Source organism: Girardinichthys multiradiatus, chromosome Y, assembly GCF_021462225.1.
Source record: "Girardinichthys multiradiatus isolate DD_20200921_A chromosome Y, DD_fGirMul_XY1, whole genome shotgun sequence".
NCBI lineage: Eukaryota > Metazoa > Chordata > Actinopteri > Cyprinodontiformes > Goodeidae > Girardinichthys > Girardinichthys multiradiatus.
Window position 1 is genome coordinate 3,559,060 of NC_061818.1, and position 22,163 is coordinate 3,581,222.

Sequence of the window (22,163 nt, forward strand, 5' to 3'; positions counted from 1 at the left end):
CGTGCCCCCCCACCGCCACCCTCCGCCCCGGCACCAGCTCTGCCTTCACCGCTTCGAGCTGATAACAATGGCCTCAAATTTCTCTCTTCTTAGTCTTAGCCTCTGTCGCTCATTCAAGGAGCCAGCCAGCCAACCAGACAGTCATTCAGCAAGACAACCTCTGAGAAACAGATTGTTACCCCATCGCATTTTGAGTGTTTATCCGCTTTCTTTATATTTTGCTCCACACGTTTATCTCTTTGAGCCGGAAGTCTTTCCTCCTTCAGGATCCTTTTCTGGATTTTACGGTTTCGGTCTCTGGTAGGCTGCAAGGAAGTCTGCTGCACACGACTAAGACCCCGGGTAAACGCGGCCTCCAAACAAAGCTCTTGCTCCTGGTTGATCGCGCATTCTGAATGTTTATATAAATATATAATTATATCTGTAGTAGCAACACGCGCGAATAGGTATCAACGACGCTCACGAGACTAACAAAATAAGGGACTTTACTCGAGGACGCAAGGACTCCCTCATCAAACGTCATTCACAAATTATGCTAATGGCGCTGCATGGAAGTAAAACACGCAGTTAGCTGTTGGCTCTAGAGGCACACTTTCTTGCTGGGATTACTTTCCTGGTGTCACCATAACTTCCGATGACGTCTAACAGTTTACACATGTTACAGCAGGCACTGCCACATAAATTAATCATTTTATTGTCCCGCATCTCTTCTTATCATTTAACAGCTGATTTGAGTGAAACTTCCTGCTGCCACTCAGACACAGTCACAAAGACCGGACACCACCTTGAACGGGCCGAGTACAAAAACAAAATAATAATGTTATGATTTCAGTTATTTTTATGACAGCAATAGGCCCTCATATCAGAATCTGTTAGATCACTCGGTGAGATTACATTCAATGTGCATTAGCGTGACCTGGAATAAAACTGACAAATGCCTGATTTGTAGCATCTTAGTAAAAGACAAACAGTAACAAAGTCGCTACAGGAGAAAAAGTAGTGATGTCTTACCAAAAGTTCTTAATAAGCAATACAATTGGAATGAGAATAGTAAAATTGACACAATGACTGTGCCAAAGAAACATCTGTTGTTGCTGGGATGTTGTTGAAAATATGCAAATAGAAAAATTCAATTTAAAATCTTTATATAAACACACATAAAGCCATTTTTCAGGACAAAGCGATCTAATGCATACCCAGAAAAATAGAATTAAATCATATCCTTCAAATTCAATCAACTTCAAGAACAGCAACACAGCAGGAGAGTGTTACGATTTGTAAAGTGATTTTAGAGATATCGCGTGTTTTTAGAAGAGAAAATGTTACAGGTCCGTAGAGAAGTGAAGCCGTTAAAAGCAAACGAGAAGAAAAGAAAGTGTTTTGTGATCTTTCCCCAGCCCAGCACCAGCCCCATCTCTCTCCCTCAACTACCCTTCTCTCTGTTTTTATTATTCAGGACGCTACTGCTGTCGTTTATGGCTTCGTAAGATTTATGAGTTACCTCACACCCTGCAGCGTGTGTGCGTCTTTGCTTGTGTGTAAACGGTCCAACTTTAAAACAGATAGCAGCGGCTGTGGACTGCTTAAATGAGAGGATGAGCTCGGTGTGGGTAGAAGGTGGTGCTTGGAATGTGTCCGTCTGCAACTTTTATTTTAAAGCAGCCTTTGCATTGGACTGAAGGACCTGCTCACCAAACTCGTTATTCATTTACCAAGTCCTTAATCAGCGTTTTTTTTTTTTTTTGTCCCAGTATCTGAGTGGTGTGGGAAGACTGCAACACATGGAGAAATAAGTGCCTCGGATTACATGCAGGCTCTGCATTGAATTACACCAGTCCTCGTAAAAGAAGGCCATGATTTTTTATTTCTCTTTTGATTGCAGACATATTTCAACGGTTTATGTTTGGGATTGAGTCCTGGATTTTGGCTCCCACAAATACGAGTCGGTGCCTTGTGGTAATATACATTTTTCATCCGACTGGGATTCCAGACATGTGGGTCACAGGGAATGACACAAAGGAATTTACTTTGACTCTGGCTTCTGGAAATGATCACGCATATCTACTTTTAATGTGACCCTCGGTCCGTTTTATTCAACCCTTCGCAGAGCTTTCTAAAAAAAAAAAACGTTTTATTTATTTACTTGTTTTAATTTTATTTAATTGTAGAAACAACAAAAAAGAACCAGCAGCATATCAAGAGCAAGCGTTCTATAGTAGCCTATATGACTGGCTGTTCAGCAGTTATGAAAAACGTTTTTGATAGTCTGCTTGTCTGTCACATGAGCTATTTCCTGCTGGCTGTACCCGCGGTCATCACACTGGCCTCTATCAGCTAGATCATGGTTGCACATAATATTGGATTTCGCTCACGTGCATTCAGCTGTGCCATCAAGCGTACTTTCAAAAAATAAAAATAATAATATAAGGATATTTTAAAAGAAAATGATATTCGAAATAACTGTACGTTAATACTATTTGCGCGAAAGGAAACTAGATATTTAATATGGTTATTCAAGCTGACGGCCACTCAGTCGATAAAAAGAATTGAGGTCCCCTCTTCCTCCAGATAAATGATTTAAAACATCTGCACTCACCGGACGATTCCTTTATTTTAAAGCTTCGATCGAGAAGACGGGCTTCCAGAAAGCTTCAAGCAACAATGGGTAAACCATTGGAAAAGGCAGGGAGATGGTGGAGAAAGAAGGATGGAAAGGTAATAGAAAGGGGAAAGGGAAGTGATGTGCAGTTAAAAAACTGTAAAATCCGATCAGGAGCCCTGACCTCATGTGGTCGATCCAATGTTTGGGATAGAAACACCGCAGACAGGTAGGCTACTGACCTTTAAATTACTCCCGGAATGAAAGCAAAGAGCGGCAGAGGGAAGGACGAAGCTTGGCTGGAAGTTATGTGAGCTGCTATTGATCCGGGTAATCATTTTACAGATCCTATTATATTCAAGGCGCTTCCCTCTCGTTTTAAACCGGCCTTATAGAATATTTCAAATCCCACAGAGCCCGATGAAGAAACGAATACAGACTAGTTACATTTACAGGTAGAAATAAGTGGCTTTATTTGAACCCTGCTTCTGCAGACAAAACAACGAAAGAAAGAAAGAAAGCATCTTTAATGTTAATCAGGAGCAAATGAAATATGATAGCGGCTGTTACCGTTACTCCAAACAGTGCTCTCTCTCTCTCTCTCTCTCACACACACACACACACACACACACACACACACACACACACACACACACACACACAAAACAGCTCGACACAATCTAGAATTTCATTCAAGACAGGCTGCACTTAAAACATGCAATGAAAGCTCTAAGATGAGTGGCTCTTTTGAATGTTTTTCCGAAAGCACAAACAACCTTGAAAGCCCCACAGCATTGGGCACCCAAAAGAGAAAAGTTAGCCCTGAAAACTAGCAGCTGTTTCTTCCCTGCAGCCCATAAATAACTGCAGCATCAGTGAGAGACATCAATGACAAAATTCAATGCTGTATCAGCTGTACATTTCAAAATTATAAACTCTCTAATGTCAAAAAGAGCGAAATAAAAACATAAAGAACCCATGAAAAGGCCCCCCGCTGCTCCGGTTAACAGTTGTTATTAAAGTTTTTTTCTGCCACTCAGTGCCTGTTTCTGCTCCTGACAACTTCTACAAAGCACATAAATCAAAAGCAAAAGATCCCCCAACCTCTGTACCAGTCTACTCCAGCAACACCACCAGCTCTGCCGCCTCTGCTGCTTTCAAATTGTTTCCATACAGGGACTCACGCACAGTACTGGCTGCAGTCCATCCCCATCCCAGCAGTCGTTGTTCCCCCCTCCTCTCAGCCTCTCTGGAGCTACCGAGCAAGAGTGAACTAGTCTTAAGTTGCCCAGAAACTGATGCCGGGACTGACAAGCTTAGCCAGCTAGCTTGCAGGCTGAGACAAAGAGAGGAGGCTTCCTCCAGGGCCCCCCAGAACTGCCGATGAGTTCAAATTTGAGCTCAAGAAGAAGCTGCAAGGGAGAGAGGATGAGTTTTTCAGATAGACTAGAAGCAATGTGCAATTCACAGGTCTAACAGTCTAAAGGTTTAACGGGATTATTCTGCAGGCGCATGACAACACCAAGGTTTGTTGGTTAAATGACAGAACAGCAGGATTAGAATGTGGTGAGATTTATGTAAAAACTTAAACTAAAACTAAATTTTAATCTGAGGTTATTTAGATATGAACAATCTCCATTTAGCTGCTGGTTTTACTGTTCCACTGGAACTTGATGCAGTGAACGGCTAAATATTAAACAGGGTGAATGCATTGTGTTACAACATCAAAAAATAGAAACCTCACATCTTTCGATCATTATTTCTCTTCTCTTATTGACTCAAATCATGTTAAACTATCCGATTGTATCTTCGGTAGAATGTCAATTTCAGAGGTGGACAGATGTTCTCCTGTAAAAATGTCCTGACTTGACCCATGGCGGAGTCAACTGTACGGTCAAAACAAACACATATAAAGACCATCTTTAAACAATGTTTCAAAGATAACAGCTGAATTATTGTAGAATTATTTTAAAGTTTGATGCTGATTCAAAAACGGTTTATTTTGTACGTCAAAGCAAGAATCAGAAAAATGTTTTTACTCATAAACATCGCATGATCTACTGACTCCACCTGTACTGAATTAAAACTGGGTTCATTAAACAGAATTTGCATTTGAATTAGATTGTGAGTCTATTTTTAATTTAACAGAATGGCGTTGAAATAAACTGTATTCAAAGGAATAAATCTGTATTGTTTATACCTGGATATGAATTGTTTTTCCTGAAATAATTTTTGGTGTGAACTGCTGGTATTTACATAAAATAAAATGAACTGAACAAACTGTGAACCTACTGTCATTAACTGATTGCATTAGTATAACTATTGATACTTTATAAGGTAGCAAAATTAACAGAACATAGAAACTGAAGTGTTCTTCCAGTGATCAACTAATAGATAAAGAGCACAATGAGTATAAAGGCTGAACCCAATTCCAGAAAAATTGGAAAACGAATCTAAATTAAAAACTTGAATTTAGGATTTCTTGTTTTTTGTTGTTGTTTATTCAGTGGTATAAAGGAAACAATCTTCCACGTGTTGCCTGACTTTTCTCCCGGTATGAAAATCATATTAACAAATCAAGAACTATGCAGCAAAACTGGAAAAAAAAGTTGAGAGGAAGCCATGTTGACATCCGTCAAACATCTGTTCATTGGCAATTTCAAATTGTTTAGAAAGTGGGACTGTTAGAGCTCTGTGTTTTTCTTGTGATAAAATGTGATGACAAAGCATTTTCTTGTTGTTGTCTAACTGTCCCATTCACAACACACACTCACTCTGTATCGGTGATGCTGTGCACCAAAGCTTGGCCTTTTTTTTACTAATACCTCAATGCAAACAAGTGCCACGATGGTAGCAAATTTCTGTTAAATCTCTCCATTGTCTCTGTTGGAGTGGCATAAAAGCAGGTAACCAGGCTTACTATGAGTGCAGGACCATTAGGCTGACACAGAAACTGGCTTTAATAACTTTCACAGAATGATCCTTTTCGGCACACTGGACCTAATGTTGGTTTTCCCAAAGTAGTTAAAATGGACTCATCTGACTGCAGAACACATACTCAACCCTTTTTTTGTCCATCTAAGATGTGTCTATGCCCAGATTACTCAGCAGCTTTCCTGTTTTCTATGGTTTTCTTCATGGAGTTTGAGGATGCATTGTTGCATCCAGCTCCTGGATATGTAACTCTGTAGATGAATATAAGAGGACCTACCCAACACAGTCCAAAACTAGGGCTTAAAGCTGAGCAACATTAAAAAAGAAACCTCTTACTTGGTTCACTGAGATTAGCTAGATTCCATGAACCTTATACAATGTTATATGGATGCACTGCAGACGTAGATGTAGATGCTGATGTAGATACTGATGTAGATACTGATGTAGATACTGATGTAGATACTGAAAAAGCTCAGTTCTACACTCCCAAAAATTTTTTTTTCATTAACATGTACTGAACTCCTTTCTGGAATGGAATAGGTTACAAAGTACTGAGCTACGTTCCATCCTTCTGTACCTTCGGCCGATGCCTTTTTATACCTAATCTGATTCTAATTTGACTCTTTAAACTTCTTGGGGTGGAATGCCTGAGTGGAATTTTAAGCTTTCAGAAATTTAAAATAATTAATCTTAGAAAACCTCCACAACTTTGTGGAAATGAAATTTGGATCAGTTGCATCTGATCCAAATTTAATTTCCACAAAGTAGGATCAGTTGCACCTGATCCAACTTTGTAGAAATGAAATTTGGATCAGGTGCAACTGAAAGTACTTCCTCTGACTCTGAAACATTTATGACAAAACCATAAACCTTAGTTACCTTACAAGTCTGTTCCTGGTCTACTAATGCTTTATCTTTAATTATAAATACTGTAGATCTAATAAGGTTTCCTGTTGCTACATGTTTTACTTTGAAGCCAATTTATAAAGCACTATGGGAATAACAATAAATACTTACATCTCATGGCAGTGGTATTTTAGTTACATTCACAGAAGAGCTTTTAGTTTTCAGTGGAATAGAATAACCTTTAAATGTATCATTCTCATCCAGCCTAAAACACACCTGACAAGGATAAAATCAAATCAATGAGATTTAGTTGCTTTTTTATAATTTCTGTCATTCTTAAAATTTTCATTGAATCTGTTTTGTTGAGCAGCATTGTACTATTTTATTTTAAAAGTATAAACTCTTTTCAGCTATTTATAGGACAATGAAAACAATCCATTCTAACAGTAATCCCTGGTGTTGTATAACACTAACAGTATTTGTGCATCTAGATGAAAACCACATCATTAGTGTCAGCAATGCTGTCTCTGTCTCTTTTCAACATGATATTAAAATGTGTGCAGCTGTGCCTGGGGAGCTGTCTCTGCGGGCTTTGTCTTCAAAATGATAATATTGAATTAGAAAAATAAATATAGTGATAAGCTTCAAATCCCCAGTGCATTTCCAAATTTGGATAATCTGATATTACAGCACCTTAATGAAGGTAGACCTGATCACTGAGTCCTTTAAGGCTGACGGCATCACCCAATGCCACACTTTCCTGAGACATGCTAACATTCCTACACTTTTCTATAAAAACACTTTTCAATCAGTCTGATTTGTGCTTACACAGTTTAATGAGGTCAATCGCTTATGCAGCCTCATAATCAACGCCACCCCAGACACAGTCCCACCTAACGGGCAAGCTTAGAGCAGCATAATATTGCAACACGGTTTGTTCAACCCATTTAGCTTCAGGTAGATGCCATTTCAACATTTCGGCACTACTTTCGGTGGCCAGACATGCCCTAGAAAGAGACACCATTCATATTCATTTGCACTCACTCCACACAATGTTTCTAATTATTTTGCTTTCAGAAAGCTTTTATAAATGGGTAGAACAAGTAAAGCCCTGAATTTAGAAACCATTTTCAATTGAACATTTTTCCTCCAACAGGTGCCTTTTTGTATCAGTCAAATAGAGAGTGTTTAAACTGAAATCTCAGAAAGATTAATTGGAAAATACGTGGAAGTTCTTTTTTGAATTTGGTGCAATTTGTTTAAGGAATGTTGGTGGAAGGAACACTTTGTCCCTTTCTGACTTGTCTTTACATATTGTTTGCTAAATATTTTACTAAATACAAAGCAAAGCGTGCTAAGATATTCTAACAAACTATCTTCTGTTTGGTGGTGGCCATCTGCTGTCACAGGATTACCTTCATTGTAGGTAAAAATCAATTTTGAAATATTCAGGGCTAGAATTGTCTCTTGGTTTTTATTAATGAATTTAAACTATAAAAAGGTAAGTGAATACAAATATATTTGGTGAATAGCTTTAAAAGCATGCAGAGGTTGGCTTTATTTATATCAAAATGAATACATACCAGTAAAAATCAAAGATTAATTGGATTTTGTTAGTATTCTTCAGATCCTTTTTGTTTTGTTAATTCTTTCTCATAAACAAAAAAACTTGACAACTTAAAATGTTTTCCACTGTTCACAAACAGCTCTGCTCCTTATAACCAAATTATCTTAGACTTTGCTCAGCTATAAGCATTTTATCTTGCTAAGACCATTTTGTTTTGTTATTCTCCATCTTATTTCTGAAAATCCACCCATGTGGAACCTTTCTGTGTTCCTCCATCCAGAGTTTCCTCTGTTCAATGAGAGCTTGGCCTTAGGTAAAAACAGTCCTGAACCAGAAAATCATGCCATCAGCTTCTTCACTTGACAGAGAGTTAATCTTTATCAGAGATGCTAATCTTTAACCACAAACTCAAAGGAAACCAAACATCATCAGTGGGGGAGGAGGTGTTGGTGCAGAGGTCAAATTGCCCTTTTTGCTCCTGGGCCAAAAAAGTGCCAAGCCAACCAAGTCTGTTAGGCGATAAATGTGGCTGCTTGTGTGTGCATGTGTGTTGTGGGTGGGGTGGGGGTTAGGGGGTAATCCTTTGCTTTTCTTATTTTGTAACATTTAAAGTTCCTGCAGAATCTTTCAAATATTCAAATACAGATATTTTGCCAACTTTGGTCATCCTGGTAAACTTTTTCGATCTAATGGAAGATGTAATGATGTAAGAGATTCAATTTTGGATCCTAAATGGAACTCATAAAATATATTCCTAGGTTTGATGTGAAACCTCTCACTGGTTTGAAAACATCTATAATTGTCAAGTCTCTAAAGTTTTGATATCTTTCAAATATTGTATTTATAAGACTTAAATGTCGTGTTGGACCATGTTTTATTTATTTGCATATGTTCTAAATTATTGTTTTTGGACAGGTGGCTTTTTAAATATATTGGTCTGTCAGAAGAGCTAACGTCTTGCTTTAGTGAACCCTTTCATTTACAGAACAGTGCTGAATGCCCTAAACCTGGAGTTTCTTTGCTTGTTATTGAAGAGCTTGGAAAGCTCAGGATGCTGCATCAAACCGCCTGGACCATATCAGGTTCCTAACAACATCCTCCTCTTATGAGACTTCTGTAATATAATGAGGGCACTTGGCCCAGTATCAGACAGGTCTACTGTTGAGTATGTTACAGTGGAAGAGAGTAGCTGTATGGATCCCTGCCAGATCTGTCAGCCATCACACAGCGCAGCAGCGTCAGGGGTCCATGTCTCTGTTTTACTCTGATTGTGTTTTGCCCATAGTTTGTCAGTGATGTATGATAAAATCAATTTAAACACAAATTTAAAAGAGTTGCTGTGGTTTTGTCAAGCCTTGAAAGTCTGTATGTGGCCCTGAGCAAAACCCACCAAGGTCAAGCATTCTGCCAGAGCAGACCAGTTTCTTAAGATGATGGAAACCATACCTTGTTTTTTGTTTTGACAAGTTTTGATCAGATTTAATAATGGAATAATAGCTAACATTGGTAATAAATTATAAAGGTTTTGAGGACTTTTAAACAAGTAATTCTTTCTGAAAATCAAGTCAGACTTTATTAAAAAAATCATTTATATATTTTTGATGCAGTGTTTATGGGAAAGGCTGTTATGCAGGTTGTATTAATTAAACACATCAAAAGCCTCATAAGATGCTTCAATAACAAGGACACTACCACAGCCACTTTTTTGTGGTAGGAATAGGTTTAGTCAGAATCTATATTGTAAAGTTCAAAAGCATCATAGTTGGTTGTTTTCCTAAATGATAATTTTATTTGTAGATGTTGTACTGCTGCTGCTAGTTAAAAGTATCTAACTTAAGTTTATATCCACTCATAAAAACTACATTACAATAAAACAAATCCAACAATGAAATCCCCTTCTTCAGTCAGCATTGACTAATCACAACCTGGTGGTGAGTTGGTTGAACAATGTGAACAAAACTGGGAACATATAAGTCTTACCACAGCAACCAGAAAAAAGTCAAATTGTCCTCACTGAATAAACTTTACATACTTCACAAAAATCTCATCTTGCATGGGTTCTGTTATGTATAAGGTGCTTTAATTTGCAATGTGTTCATTTTAGGTCATATTCACTGGGAATTGGGTGTTCTTTTTCTGCTGTTTGTTGGGAGCAGGAAACGACATGACAATATGTGGGTAAGAAAGGCACGAAAGAATGAGTGGGGGGAGCAGCTTCTTGAGTAAGCAATCCATTCACACTATCATAAATCACAAGGCAAACATGTGTCTTCTTTCATTGTACTGAGCCATCAGGTCTCTATCCTTTTCATCTCAGTCAATCTCTTTCACAAGCTCCCACACATACCACAGCACCTCCCTATCCAGAGCTTTCTTCATGCTGCAGGTAAGCTCCTTTTAAATTGAGAAGGGAACCAGAGGGAGCACTGCGCAGTGCCCTTTTTGAGGTCCGTCTGTGAGCCTTCTCATTCTGAAACACACACACACACACACACACACACACACACACACACACACACACACACACACACACGCACACACACACACACACATATATATATATATATGTCCAAGTCTGCAAGCGAGTCCAGCCCATGGATATCTCTAAGAGTGAGAGACACTATTCACATTCATACAACAGATAATTAATGATGTGACGAGCTGTGGAGCGTGGGATAAGGGACACATCCATGACACAGGACTGAAAACTGAGGAAGAAGCGTCCCGGCAGACCTTACCTGCTTTATGTCGGCTTGTCTCCTGCTGGATTTGCTTCTGCTGTTGGTTTACCCCACTGGACACCATCCACTCCAATTACAACGGGCAATCAATCCCTCTTTCACTTGGACGCAGCATGTTTTTCAGTAGCCGCTGGTGCGTATTTACGCTAATTTTGGTTTCTGCTCGCTGTTAATGTCTTTCAAAGTTGTGCTAAAACAATCTCGGCAGCTAAACCTGATTTTTCTCTGCACAATGTTGCGTTACAGCCACTACAGCACCTTCCTCACGTATAACAAAGTGTTTTGTTTTTTTCGCCTGCAGTGTTTGTTAAGAGCCATTCATCTGTGAAGCTTTCCATAAATCTGTAACATCCGAGCCTACAAGCAGCACACAATCTCACGGGAACTGCTCCATCCGTGGCTCTTTGTACTTCCTTACCTTAAAAAAAGAAAGATACAGGCACACGGCGCGCTGTCGCAGAATGCCTTACACATTCGGCTCGGTGCTTATCTAGAACCGCAACCAGTGATTAACCTTTTTCTGTCTTTTTCTTAGACTACAGTATTGTCGGTCCGACGGCAAAAGTTCGTGTGCGGAGCAGCTTTTGAATGGCTCCCGGTAAATGACAGTGAGCGACACTGAAGAATGAATCAAGTGGAGCCTCCGGTGATCAATGATCAGTCTGTCTTTTTTCCCAGCTCCCACATGAGTGAAGCACAACCCTATGCTCCTCTCTGATACTGTCCCCTGTCTTCTGTCCGGCTATCGGAATAATCCACTAAAACATGCTTGTTGCTCATCTGCTAACCCAAGATATTACCTTGGAACCTTCTTATGAACCAGAAGAGCCTGGATTCGTCGCTATGACGCGTAGCTGTTTTTATCTCCAATATTAAGAGAATAAGATTTTTATTTGCCCTGTCTTCTTGTAATGTTGCCTTGTATTTTTTTATTTTGTTTGGGTCGTCACTGACGGCTCGGCAGCGAAAACTGATCCTGAGTCAGGGACTCCCAGAGAGGAAAGGAGGATTCTGGAGGGGTGGTGGAGGTGACCCTATATGTTTAGGACGGTTCACGACAATCTGTGTGTCCATCCTGCACAAGGTCCCCAGAAGGCTGTTCTTACATGGCGTCAAACGGAGCACTATCAGAGGAGAGGAAGGTTAAAACAGTGCCCGCCAAGCTTTTACCACAGGAAGCTGTTTCAGCTTTTCTACTGACTGTAAATGTGGCTACCAGAAGTACTAGTTACCGAAACATTACAGTCTAAATTGCATGAAATATGTAAAGAGGAGTTTCGATTGGAATTTTATTTTAATTTTCACTTGCGAGTTTATTGGAAAACATGATCTCTAAGTGGTTTACTTTCATTTGGCGTTGACCGTGTCCAGTTATAGCAAATACTTGGAGATCAAATCAATCTTTAAGACGTGCACTTGGCTTTAAATTAAGCCAATGTCTCCTTTTTCTTGTGTTAATATCTGCCCACGCGTATAGACAGGCTCTCTGCCATGGAAAGACGCGCGAACAGACACACACCTACACACACACAATCCACAGACAGAGGGAGTTCGGCGAGATAGAGGACAACAGAAGAAGGAGGAAGATAAAGGGCAAAAAAAGTTCACCTAAAGGGAAGCGAATTCGTTCATTTCAGCTGCATTGTATTTTGATTGAAGAGAGACAACCGAGCAGAGAGCAAACCCTGGACTACTCTCCGCTTGGAATCATTTCCGGCTCAAATGTCCCCAGTTGGTGTTTCTCGGCCTTTCTCAGGCAGACCAATAAAATGGGCTATCTGCACAGCTCTTCTTTCAGCTGCAGTCGCTTCGGCTTCGCGAGCTTTGAGTCAGGGCCGTCGCTATGAAGATTACAAATTACCAGAGAAACTTCGCATTGATTTATTTCCGACGGGAGAGTCATTTCCGCGGGAAGGTTAGGAATTTGCCGACTAGCGCGTGGAGCAAAGGACTGGATATCAGATTTCAGCAAAATCGTAAGAAATAATAATTACAACAAAAACAATAATAATAATAAAATGTACGTTTGACAATGTCAGACGTTCGTCACACATCGATCTTTTTGAGGTTTAGAGGGCTGCAGATTTATAACCAAATCGTGGTCGTGATTTTATGTTTAATATGTTAGAATAATTTATATTACTTTTGTTCTTCTTCTTCTTAATATTGTATTATTATTATTTTTCTTAAACTGAAAACAGTTTTGTCTGCAGCAGCAAAATTCCACGCCGTTTCAGCTAATGTGGCTCACATGTATTTTGTCGGTCTTTTCAGCCTTCAGAGGTATTTTACATAAGTTAGAAAACTCTTGTTCGCTTGATTTTTTTGTTGCTTTACTAATGGGATATCTCCTCATTTGCAATGCCCCTTTTGCAGCTTGACCATAATATGCAGACATGGCTCGTTCGCAAACGACGACGTCCCAAATTTAGCAAAGACATTTCGACATGTTGCATACCCGAAACAAAACGGTTTAGTTAATCTGTCAGTAATTACTAAAACCTGACTTTTACCTTCGTCTTTGGCATAAAAATAAGTGATTTATCCGGACATAATTTGATCTTAAAAAGGACTACAGCTGCATTAGAAATATAGAAAAGAAACACTCGCTGTCATTTAAGATATCTCCCTGCCCGTTTCAAATATTTGCTGCGTGGGCAAAGAACAGTGAAACCATCAACATAGCTGCCAGTCACAGTGGGAGAATGCGTCGCGGTTTGCACGCCTGGCTCTCAGGTGCGTCTGCGCTCACTTGTTCTGACATTAACTTTGGATATAATCAAAAAATGCGCGGCGTGATTACGGTCACTGAGACGTAAAAGCGTTGGGTAAATAAACACGGATCAGAGACGTTCACTCGCAAAAACCACAGCAGACGATAGCCTCTGTTTTGAGGGACAAACAGTCCAGATACTACAGTATTCTTGGTATTTACAACACAACAAATTATTTATTTTAAACGGATCATTTAACACACCATTGGTTACCTTATGTAGTATTTTCCGTCAACAATTCCACTTTGTTAAATAAAAATATTTTCAAAAGAACCGCTTACAAAGACAAGCCAGTATTTAATGGGTAATGTATTATTCAATTATTTGTGAGGATACAATGGATTGAACATATCGCCACAGCGCATCAGACACATACGGCTCTTCCAAGAGGCCTGTAGAGAAATCGGATGCTAAATATTGTTCAGTGTAGTTACAGAGAGAGCACGGCCTGCTTTCAGCGTCTACGCCAAGCGACCTGAACAAATAGATACACTGCTGCCAATAAAGCTGGACTTTTTTCAGATACGTTTTTATTGTTAATTAATTTTTACTGTTTTGTGTTTGGGAGAGACTACTCAATATTTTGAGAAGACATACATTTTATCTGTCAAGTATAAATCATATTATAGTAATTTCACAAGAAGGGGTAACATTTTTTTTTTACTCCAATCTTATAGGCTGCAGTGTGTTATTATTGGAATGAAACAGCACCTCCACCCGTTCTCTCTGTCAACAGAAATTAGCCAAAATATTGTTTTTGACACGACAACGAAGAGCGAGAATACGCATGTGGATAAGAAGCTCTGTCCTCTCTACTGTTGCTGTCATTGTTATGGGATGACTAGTTCTAATCTCATACTAAGGTTTACACTGATGGCTGTAGCCAGAAGGAGACAGGCGGGCTGGGATGCGCCATCCATCCATCCATCCATCCATCCATCCATCCATCCATCCATCCATCCATCTATCCATCCATCCTAAACAATAACAACTATAACAATAATAATAATAATTTAATATTTTGATATGTCTGCCAGTGTTTTGTGTTTTTTTCCACAATAAACTGATGTGATCCAATATTGTGTGTCCTGTGCTGTTCTCTCTGCACTTGGCACCAGCTGCTTTTACACTCAAACACCACACAGCTATCACATACCACGGTGAGTTATGAGGTTAGCTGGTGAAATTATGTTTACTCCCACCCCCATCTCACTCTGCTGGCAGGCTAAAAATGGAATCAGATTACACATCTTGCAGATTGTTCCTAATTCTTAGTCACGTTTGATGCATATTTACACCAATAAACAAACAGTAAAAATGGGAGCGGCTCTTCTTTTTCTACTTTTTTCCGTTCAGTCTTTCTTCAATTTCAAAGAAACGGAGAAAGTTCTGATTAACAGCGAAGGAGCAGAGCTAAACCAGAGATACTGGATGTTGACATGAATTATTGCGACAAGCTTCTTTCCAGTCTGCATCCCACGAAAATACAGGGAGAGAGAAAGGGGAATCAAACTTTTGGAGTAGTTTGTTCAGCTGGGATGGCACAAATACGATTCAGATGTCTTTTAAATTAAATTACTAAAAGCAGAGAGATTTAGGATGTCTGAAAAGCCAAAATCATGCTAATTGTTCCCGGATAGGCCAGGCCAGCACACATTTCATCTTTAGTCCGGGGCCTAGCTGTGCTTGTAAAGTGCTATTATTAGTAAATTCATCCTGGCCCTGCTTGATGAGTTTCATCACTCTGGGCTAAATACTGAGTTTTTCTTTTGCCAGCAGGTCCTTTGCGTGAGATTTCATTACTGCTGAGAGCTTCGCGGTGCGCCAAATTTGAGCAAATCTTACTTTAATAGGTCAGCATAGTAATTTAAGAACAGGAGCTGATTAGGTAAGGCGAGAGCAAGGGGGAATGGGGAAGACCGCGAGTATTAATCAAAACTGAGGGAAAAAAGAAAAAAAGTGTGGGAATGATGGCCGGGAGGGAGGGGGTATCAGCAACACAGGAACATCTAAGCTGGAACAGAGGGAAGGTAAAAGAAGAGCCGGTGGAAGCAGCGGTACTTCACCCTCTCTTCTGCTTCTGTCTGCTGCATCATCGGTCCATCGGCCGTCATTTTTCCTCACCATCTTTCCATAGCGTTGGAACACATGATTTATCACGGGCGGCGCCATAAACAACAGCACTCCTTCACAAAATAAGAATGGCAGCCGCCGCACGCTGACACCCAGCCTCAAAATAAATCAGGAGAAGTAGCTGGCTGCGAGGGAAAAATGAGAGGAGTGGAAAGGGAGAGGGGGATGGACAGACTCAAGCTGATAGAGACATGTGGAGGCAAACAGGAGCTGATGGGAGAAAGATGGAGAAGAACATCCGAGTGCTTCTGAAGACAGAAACAGCCATCGGCTAACACCGCAGCACTCCCTCTCCCTTCCTCGTTGTGGGCTGCACGGCTGTATCTCTCAACCTATAAACAATGGCTGATGATGATGGGTGGGGGCGCGTGATGTGTAAACAACACGACAGCCACATGCACCATGAGAAAACACGGCGAAAGATGAGGATTTGGGGGCATAGTTACCACGGTGTTAAAACAGCCTGTGATTCACTGGGTGGGATGCGGGTGAAGGCGGCGCGGCGTACAGGTGGAAGAAGTCTGCTTTCCCCCATGCAGTCCACTTCCTTCCGCAATACTCACGGTGTCCACAGCGACCCGCAAGACGCACACCCGTCCAAATTTGTTTGATTGCAGCCTCCTCTCTTTTCTCCTGCTCTCTCTCTCTGTGTTTGCGTTTCCCGGTGTCTTTTCTTCTCCCCTCTCTCCCTCTCTCTCTCTCCTCTTCCCTCTCTCTCCCCCCTCTCCGCTGCAACAGGGGGCTCGTATTTTTTTAAAGGACAGTTGAATTTTCCACGTCAGGCACACACGTACACTTGGAGCAATGTGACATCCTGTCCGTTATATTCCTGACGAATCCATATCGGTTCTGCAACCTCTGCATTAATTATTTCATGAAGCACGTGACGCCTTGGTCGTGGCAGGGGGGTGGGTGGTTGTTGGAGGGGAGCAACCGCGAGTCTGTCCGTTCTTGGGACCCACCCGGGTCTGTACACACAGTTTGGGACAAAGGTGATGTGAAAACAGGAGTAAAGCGTTCTGCTCCCCTTTTGATATTTAATTTGGGTGGAGGGCAGATAGTGTGTTCAGTAAACTGTAAGGTAAAGCAGAAGCAGGCCCATGCACACACACAGAGAGTGAAAAAATGAAAAAAGCCAATCCTGTGTTTGTTTGTAAGGATGAGTGCACGCATCGCAATCTTCACTGTCATATTTTCAGTCACTCGGCCAGCCAGGAAGAATCCATAGTTGAATCCATAGTTGTCCCGTCAGAGCCCATATTCTAATGGATGTGTTTCTAGCAACAGGAAATAAGGAAATCATTTAAATGACGCTAGGATCCGCAGCAGGGGTGTCGTTCTTTTTTTCCGTGCCAAACTAAATATGTATTAATGCTAAAAAATATATTAAAGAAACAGAGAACAATAGTCTTTCACTGCATAAAACCAAACAAATCACACCAAATCGCCACTGAGCCTCCAGGCTGCCGAAGGAAGGGTGAGACAATAAAATAACAGGCTGAATTTCCAAACGACAAATAAAAATGGCCTTTAATTGTCGTTTGTAAATTCAGTCTCTTCCCAATATAATGCGATGTCCTGATATAAATCATAATCCCTTGTTTGAAATAATATCTCCCACAACATCGCTCTCCCGCATTTATCCTATTACAAGAATAATTCCTACAGAGGCGCATTTATTTGGGTGCGAGAAAAGAGGATCGGCAGGTAGCGGACAGTCAGGGAGCTCCAAAAAGCAGCAGTTCAGTGAAACAAGAGAGTAAAACAAAGAAATAATGTCAGATTATCAAAGAGAGAATAACACCAAGGAGGCAAAGGGACCCAGAGGCCCTGCGGGGCCCCAACAATAGGACCTTGAATTCCTTCTGGCGCTCTGGCCACCGCGGGTGGAACAATAGGGAGCGAGACTTGAAGGAAAAATGTCGGAACTGAGAGGCTGAGCATGTTAACTTAGGCGAGGTGCAGAGGAACGGACACTTCAAGGTCAAAGCAATGGAAAATTTTAACATCCCGAAATCGCTTCTCCTTCAGTCACCCTAAATTAAACTTGCATGCTGTTACATTCCAAATAAAAAATAAAAATAAAAAAACACAGAGGCACATAAACAATGGAAATTACTAGCCATCATTTGCGGGACATCATTTTCTTACTTAACTTATTTGAGAAAATTACCATTTTTGAAAGTACAAAATAATTAAAGCGAAAGTGGTTATAAACACATGAATTTCATTGATTTTATTGTGGTGCAATAAAAACACAAGGAGTTCTTAGTACTACTTTGCTGCTTTAAGGTTCTTGTCCACGAAAGACTGAAATCAAACATGCGATGTTGATCACGCCATTATAATGGTGCCTATAAATTATAGCGAGTGAGCTATCTATCTATCTATCTATCTATCTATCTATCTATCTATCTATCTATCTATCTATCTATCTATCTATCTATCTATCTATCTATCTATCTATCTATCTATCTATCTATCTATCTATCTATCTATCTATCTATCTATCTATCTATCTATCTATCTATCTATCTATCTATCTATCTATCTATCTATCTATCTATCTATCTATCTATCTATCTATCTATCTATCTATCTATCTATCTATCTATCTATCTATCTATCTATCTATCTATCTATCTATCTATCTATCTAAATATCTAAATATATTGGGAGATAAAGACAGGTCCATTAATAATTTACTGTGGTTTAAATAAAGCAAGAGTCACTGACATTGTCTCTTTGTGTAAACAGAGAATGGTCGTGTAGTTAATGTGTCTGCTGTGTCAATAAGCAGACACACATGACCACATATTGTTCTTCTTATTATTATATATATTATTATTACATTTAAGATTCTATTTAGTTTAAAATTTTACCACAACACCGTCATCTCATGTAACTTACTGTGATTTACTGATTCTTTTGTTTCTTTCTTTGTTTCTTTATTTTCAGTTCATTACAATTTGTTTTACTGTGGCTTTTAAATTTGTCTTCACTGGTGAAACACTGGTGCTTAAAGCATGTTGTTCTCCTGGATGTCTCATAAGGTCCTCTTTCCGTTCTGGGGTCGCACCATAGACTACACTAGGTGGTCTAATGTTGTGCTGCTCAGTTGACGCCTGTGTGTGTTATTCCTTTATTTTATAATACAAACCAGAGCAACTAAATTCCTGCTGTTGAACTACGCAGTGTCTTTAACTAGTCGGCCTTCAGATGGCAGTGTCAGTGCTTTTTAATGGCCTGATATGACTGCGGACTTTTCAACAGATTCGGTGGGGTCCTGATTGTTACCTTAGCGATGCCGGTCCGATAGCCTTTAGCATTCCTGTCTACTGTCTATACTGTCTACTGCACTTGAACTGCTGGGTCGGTTTTTGCCCTTAGACATGTCACTATTTAACAGCCTTAAAATAAAACAAGCTTTTAAATTCTGCCTTCTTCTTTGAATTGTTCAACAGCTGTATTAAATGTGCGCATTTAAAAGGTCCCCATGCTCAAAACGTATTTAGTGGACACAGTAAACAGCAATGTTGAGCAAAAGGCAACCTAGAATTTCAGTCAGACACTGGATGTTCTGAAACTTGGCAAGAAGAGACGGTTAATCCTTTAACATCAAGACGCTGAGGCCTAATGCGCCACTGTCATACAGACCACAGAAGCATATTTATCACTCACATGTACGGATATGAGCTCGCGGCTGTATAGATAGTATAATCTTAACGCAGTTCCACGTCACAGTTTCAGTATAAGCAGCGTCACAGGTTGTACGAGAAAATGTTTTTGAGAGAAGGTAATGAGCTGACATGTAATAATTATTACCCTATTTCTGCCCTATAATGCTCTGAAATATTAATAATCCTGATCTGAAGATTGCGCTGCAGATCAAATAAATAAGTAGCAAAGTGTTCTGGAAGGAGGAACCAGACTGAAGGTATTAAACGGTCAGTCTTGCCAAAATATGAGTTTGTCAGAAATATGCAGTCTTAAATTGAGTTTTAAACAGGGACCTGATGTGGAATTATTGAATTTTAGCAGCTAACTTTCCAAACCCTCTTTAATCACCTAGAAACATTGACAAATAGGGAACATCTCAACAGCGTGGCTACTTCAAAGAAAATGCACGCGCCTGTTGCACTTGGCAGCCGTTATCTGGCTCTGGCTTTTTAATACTTAATAGATGGCTACTTTTAAAAAGCTCAGAGGGCCCCTTTCCTTGGGACACACATACACACAGAGATACATACACGCACACACTAAACTCTCCGCCGGCTCTTGCTGCCATATATCTCCAGTGAAGACCTCCTCCTGCAGCACGTGCGCCTGTACTGTGATCTCCCCGGCTTCTCGCGCTCTCCAGAATAATACATTTTTCTGGCACCCTGGATGCAGCGAGCCAAAGGGAGAAAAATGTGCGGGCGATTTGTCTGATAATTAGCAAGCCACTACGAGACTCTCTGGGCCAAAGATCATTGTGTGTGTGAGAGTGTGTGCACGAATCTCTGAATTCATAATGCCTACCTAGAATATATTTCCGAGTACATGTTCCCCTTGTCTTGCGAGCACAAGAATGGACGCGTGCATCACGTGAGTTCTTGCAGTCTACAGCTTCCTGTTGAAAAATCAGTCGCACCACCTGGGCCAGATCATCCAAACAGACAGAGAGCGAGCACTCTCATCACCTGCCAGCTGACCCCCTCCCTCGTCCCTTCACCTCACAGTTAACTGAGATTCTCTTCAGCTTGTTTTTGGTCACCAGTGTAGCTCACCGACTGCATGCATAAAGGGTCGTTTATGATTGTTTTGGTTTTGTTGTTTTAAATTAACGTATATTATACTGAAATAAGCAAAAATAAGTACATATTTTGTACAAAATCTGCAAAATTGTAGTGACTCGCGCCATTCATATATATGACAAAAACATTGTTCTCTAACTCAAAGTAGAACCCGAAGAAAACTATTCATGCCTTTCTCATAGAGCAAATCTGTCCGCCTTATTTCCCTTCGGAAATGTCTATAACTACACATCGAATCAAAATGTTCTGATTGGTTTGTTAGTTTCAAATTTTCTAAACAGTCCCAGGCTCCATAAATGGGCTAGCTTCGCATCTGTGTAATAGTTCCTTTTCCACTGTCGCCACATCATTGATGCAAAATCAATGACTCCATGCAACCAATCAGCTGACTGCGTTGTGCGTTATAATGAGGGTAAAATTGGATGGTACACAATTACATTTAACCAATTTCTTAGATGTTTCTTTGATTGTAGAGGCTATAAAATACCTTTCAAAGTAAATTGACTAAGCTGTGTGTATCTGGTTATTGTATTTGTCTTGTGCATTTTTTCCCTATGAAACCCAAAGTGACTTTCCGTTAAAATACCATCCTTCAGGTTGGTGACAAGGCTTATAGGCAGGCTGGGAAGCCTGTCTGAGAAAAAAGGGCAGCCCCCTCCACATCATTTAATCGTCAGTCATCTAAGTGATTATCTGAAACGTACAGCATGCACTTACAATGTCTCATCTTTCATCACAGCCCTCAAGGTTTCACGCTGAGAACGGAGAGTGTGGACTTTAATGTCGTCATATTTAAAAGCCTATTATTTCCCATTTTTCTCGTCTTGACAAATGACAGTGTGCCGTAGTCTGCAGACCTGATCACTGGCCATGTGGAAATATTGTCTGTCTGTCTGTCTGTCTGTCTGTCTGTCTGTCTGTCTGTCTGTCTGTCTGTTTGAGTGTGTGGGGAAAGATGCCACGGTCAGCCTGGGTTTCGGTGCTCTGAACTCTGCCCTGGGGCTCCAGAGGTCTGGGAATGTCCGAGGGAGCCGAGGGTCCAGCCGTCTGGTGAGGTCAAGGGGTACCAGGAGAGGCGGAGGTAGGTACGCTGTGGGTACGGGGGAGGTAAGGTAGGAATTGGGACAGGGGGTAACCGCGGGTCAGCCTCTGGCTTTAGAGTCGGTGGACCTCATCGGTCAGAAAAACGTGTCCCCTGGTTGAACCCTTTCCGGCCGCAGCTTTTTCTGCTGTCACTGCACGGTCATCATTTTTTCTTTCCAAAGCTGGCCTTCTTATCGCTGACTTTTGTTCAGCGTCCACCTCTGATATTTCTGCAGCTTGATTCTCTTTTCTACGCCTGCGCCCTCCAGCAGATATCTGCTATGGTTTGATTTCTCATTCCTGTAAGATTGATTTGTGAACAGGCCAGCCAGAAGTGAGTGTGCTTTCTGATGCTGCTGCTGCTCGGATCAGCAGATAAGCAGAAGTCCAGCGAGCGGACTTCCACAGCAGTTAATTCATCTGGAAAGCCTGGCAGATTCTTTGTTTTCCAGCTAAATTGGTTTTGAAGTGGGACCGTACGAGTTTCCATTAACCAGGGCACGCTGCGTTGTTTTAATTTGTCTTTTTTGAGACTCCGCCTCCCGCTGCAGACCCTCACAGCCTGAACTATTCTTCATATTCTCACCACATCTGTGGCCTGTATGCACCTTGTGGGAAAAAACAAAAATACGAAAAAAAAAACACTCATGCATGGGTCCGAACTAAACGCTAAACAAGTTTTAGGTT

The 22,163-nt window shown here is 40.6% G+C and overlaps 1 protein-coding gene across 3 annotated transcripts in view; it reads right to left on the reverse strand.

Annotated features, from left to right (window-relative positions):
* Nucleotides 1-22,163, reverse strand: part of LOC124864208 (homeobox protein Hox-B3a-like) — a 33,163-nt gene that overhangs the window by 10,023 nt on the left and 977 nt on the right. The window contains exon 1 of one of the 3 annotated variants that reach the window (XM_047358887.1): nt 16,041-16,220. The exons of 1 other annotated variant lie outside the window; for it this stretch is intronic. The gene's annotated coding sequence lies outside the window, so the exon portion shown is untranslated. Of the gene's footprint in view, nt 1-179; nt 223-16,040; nt 16,221-22,163 lie in introns of those variants that run through there. One more of the 3 variants, XM_047358889.1, reaches the window with a different exon arrangement.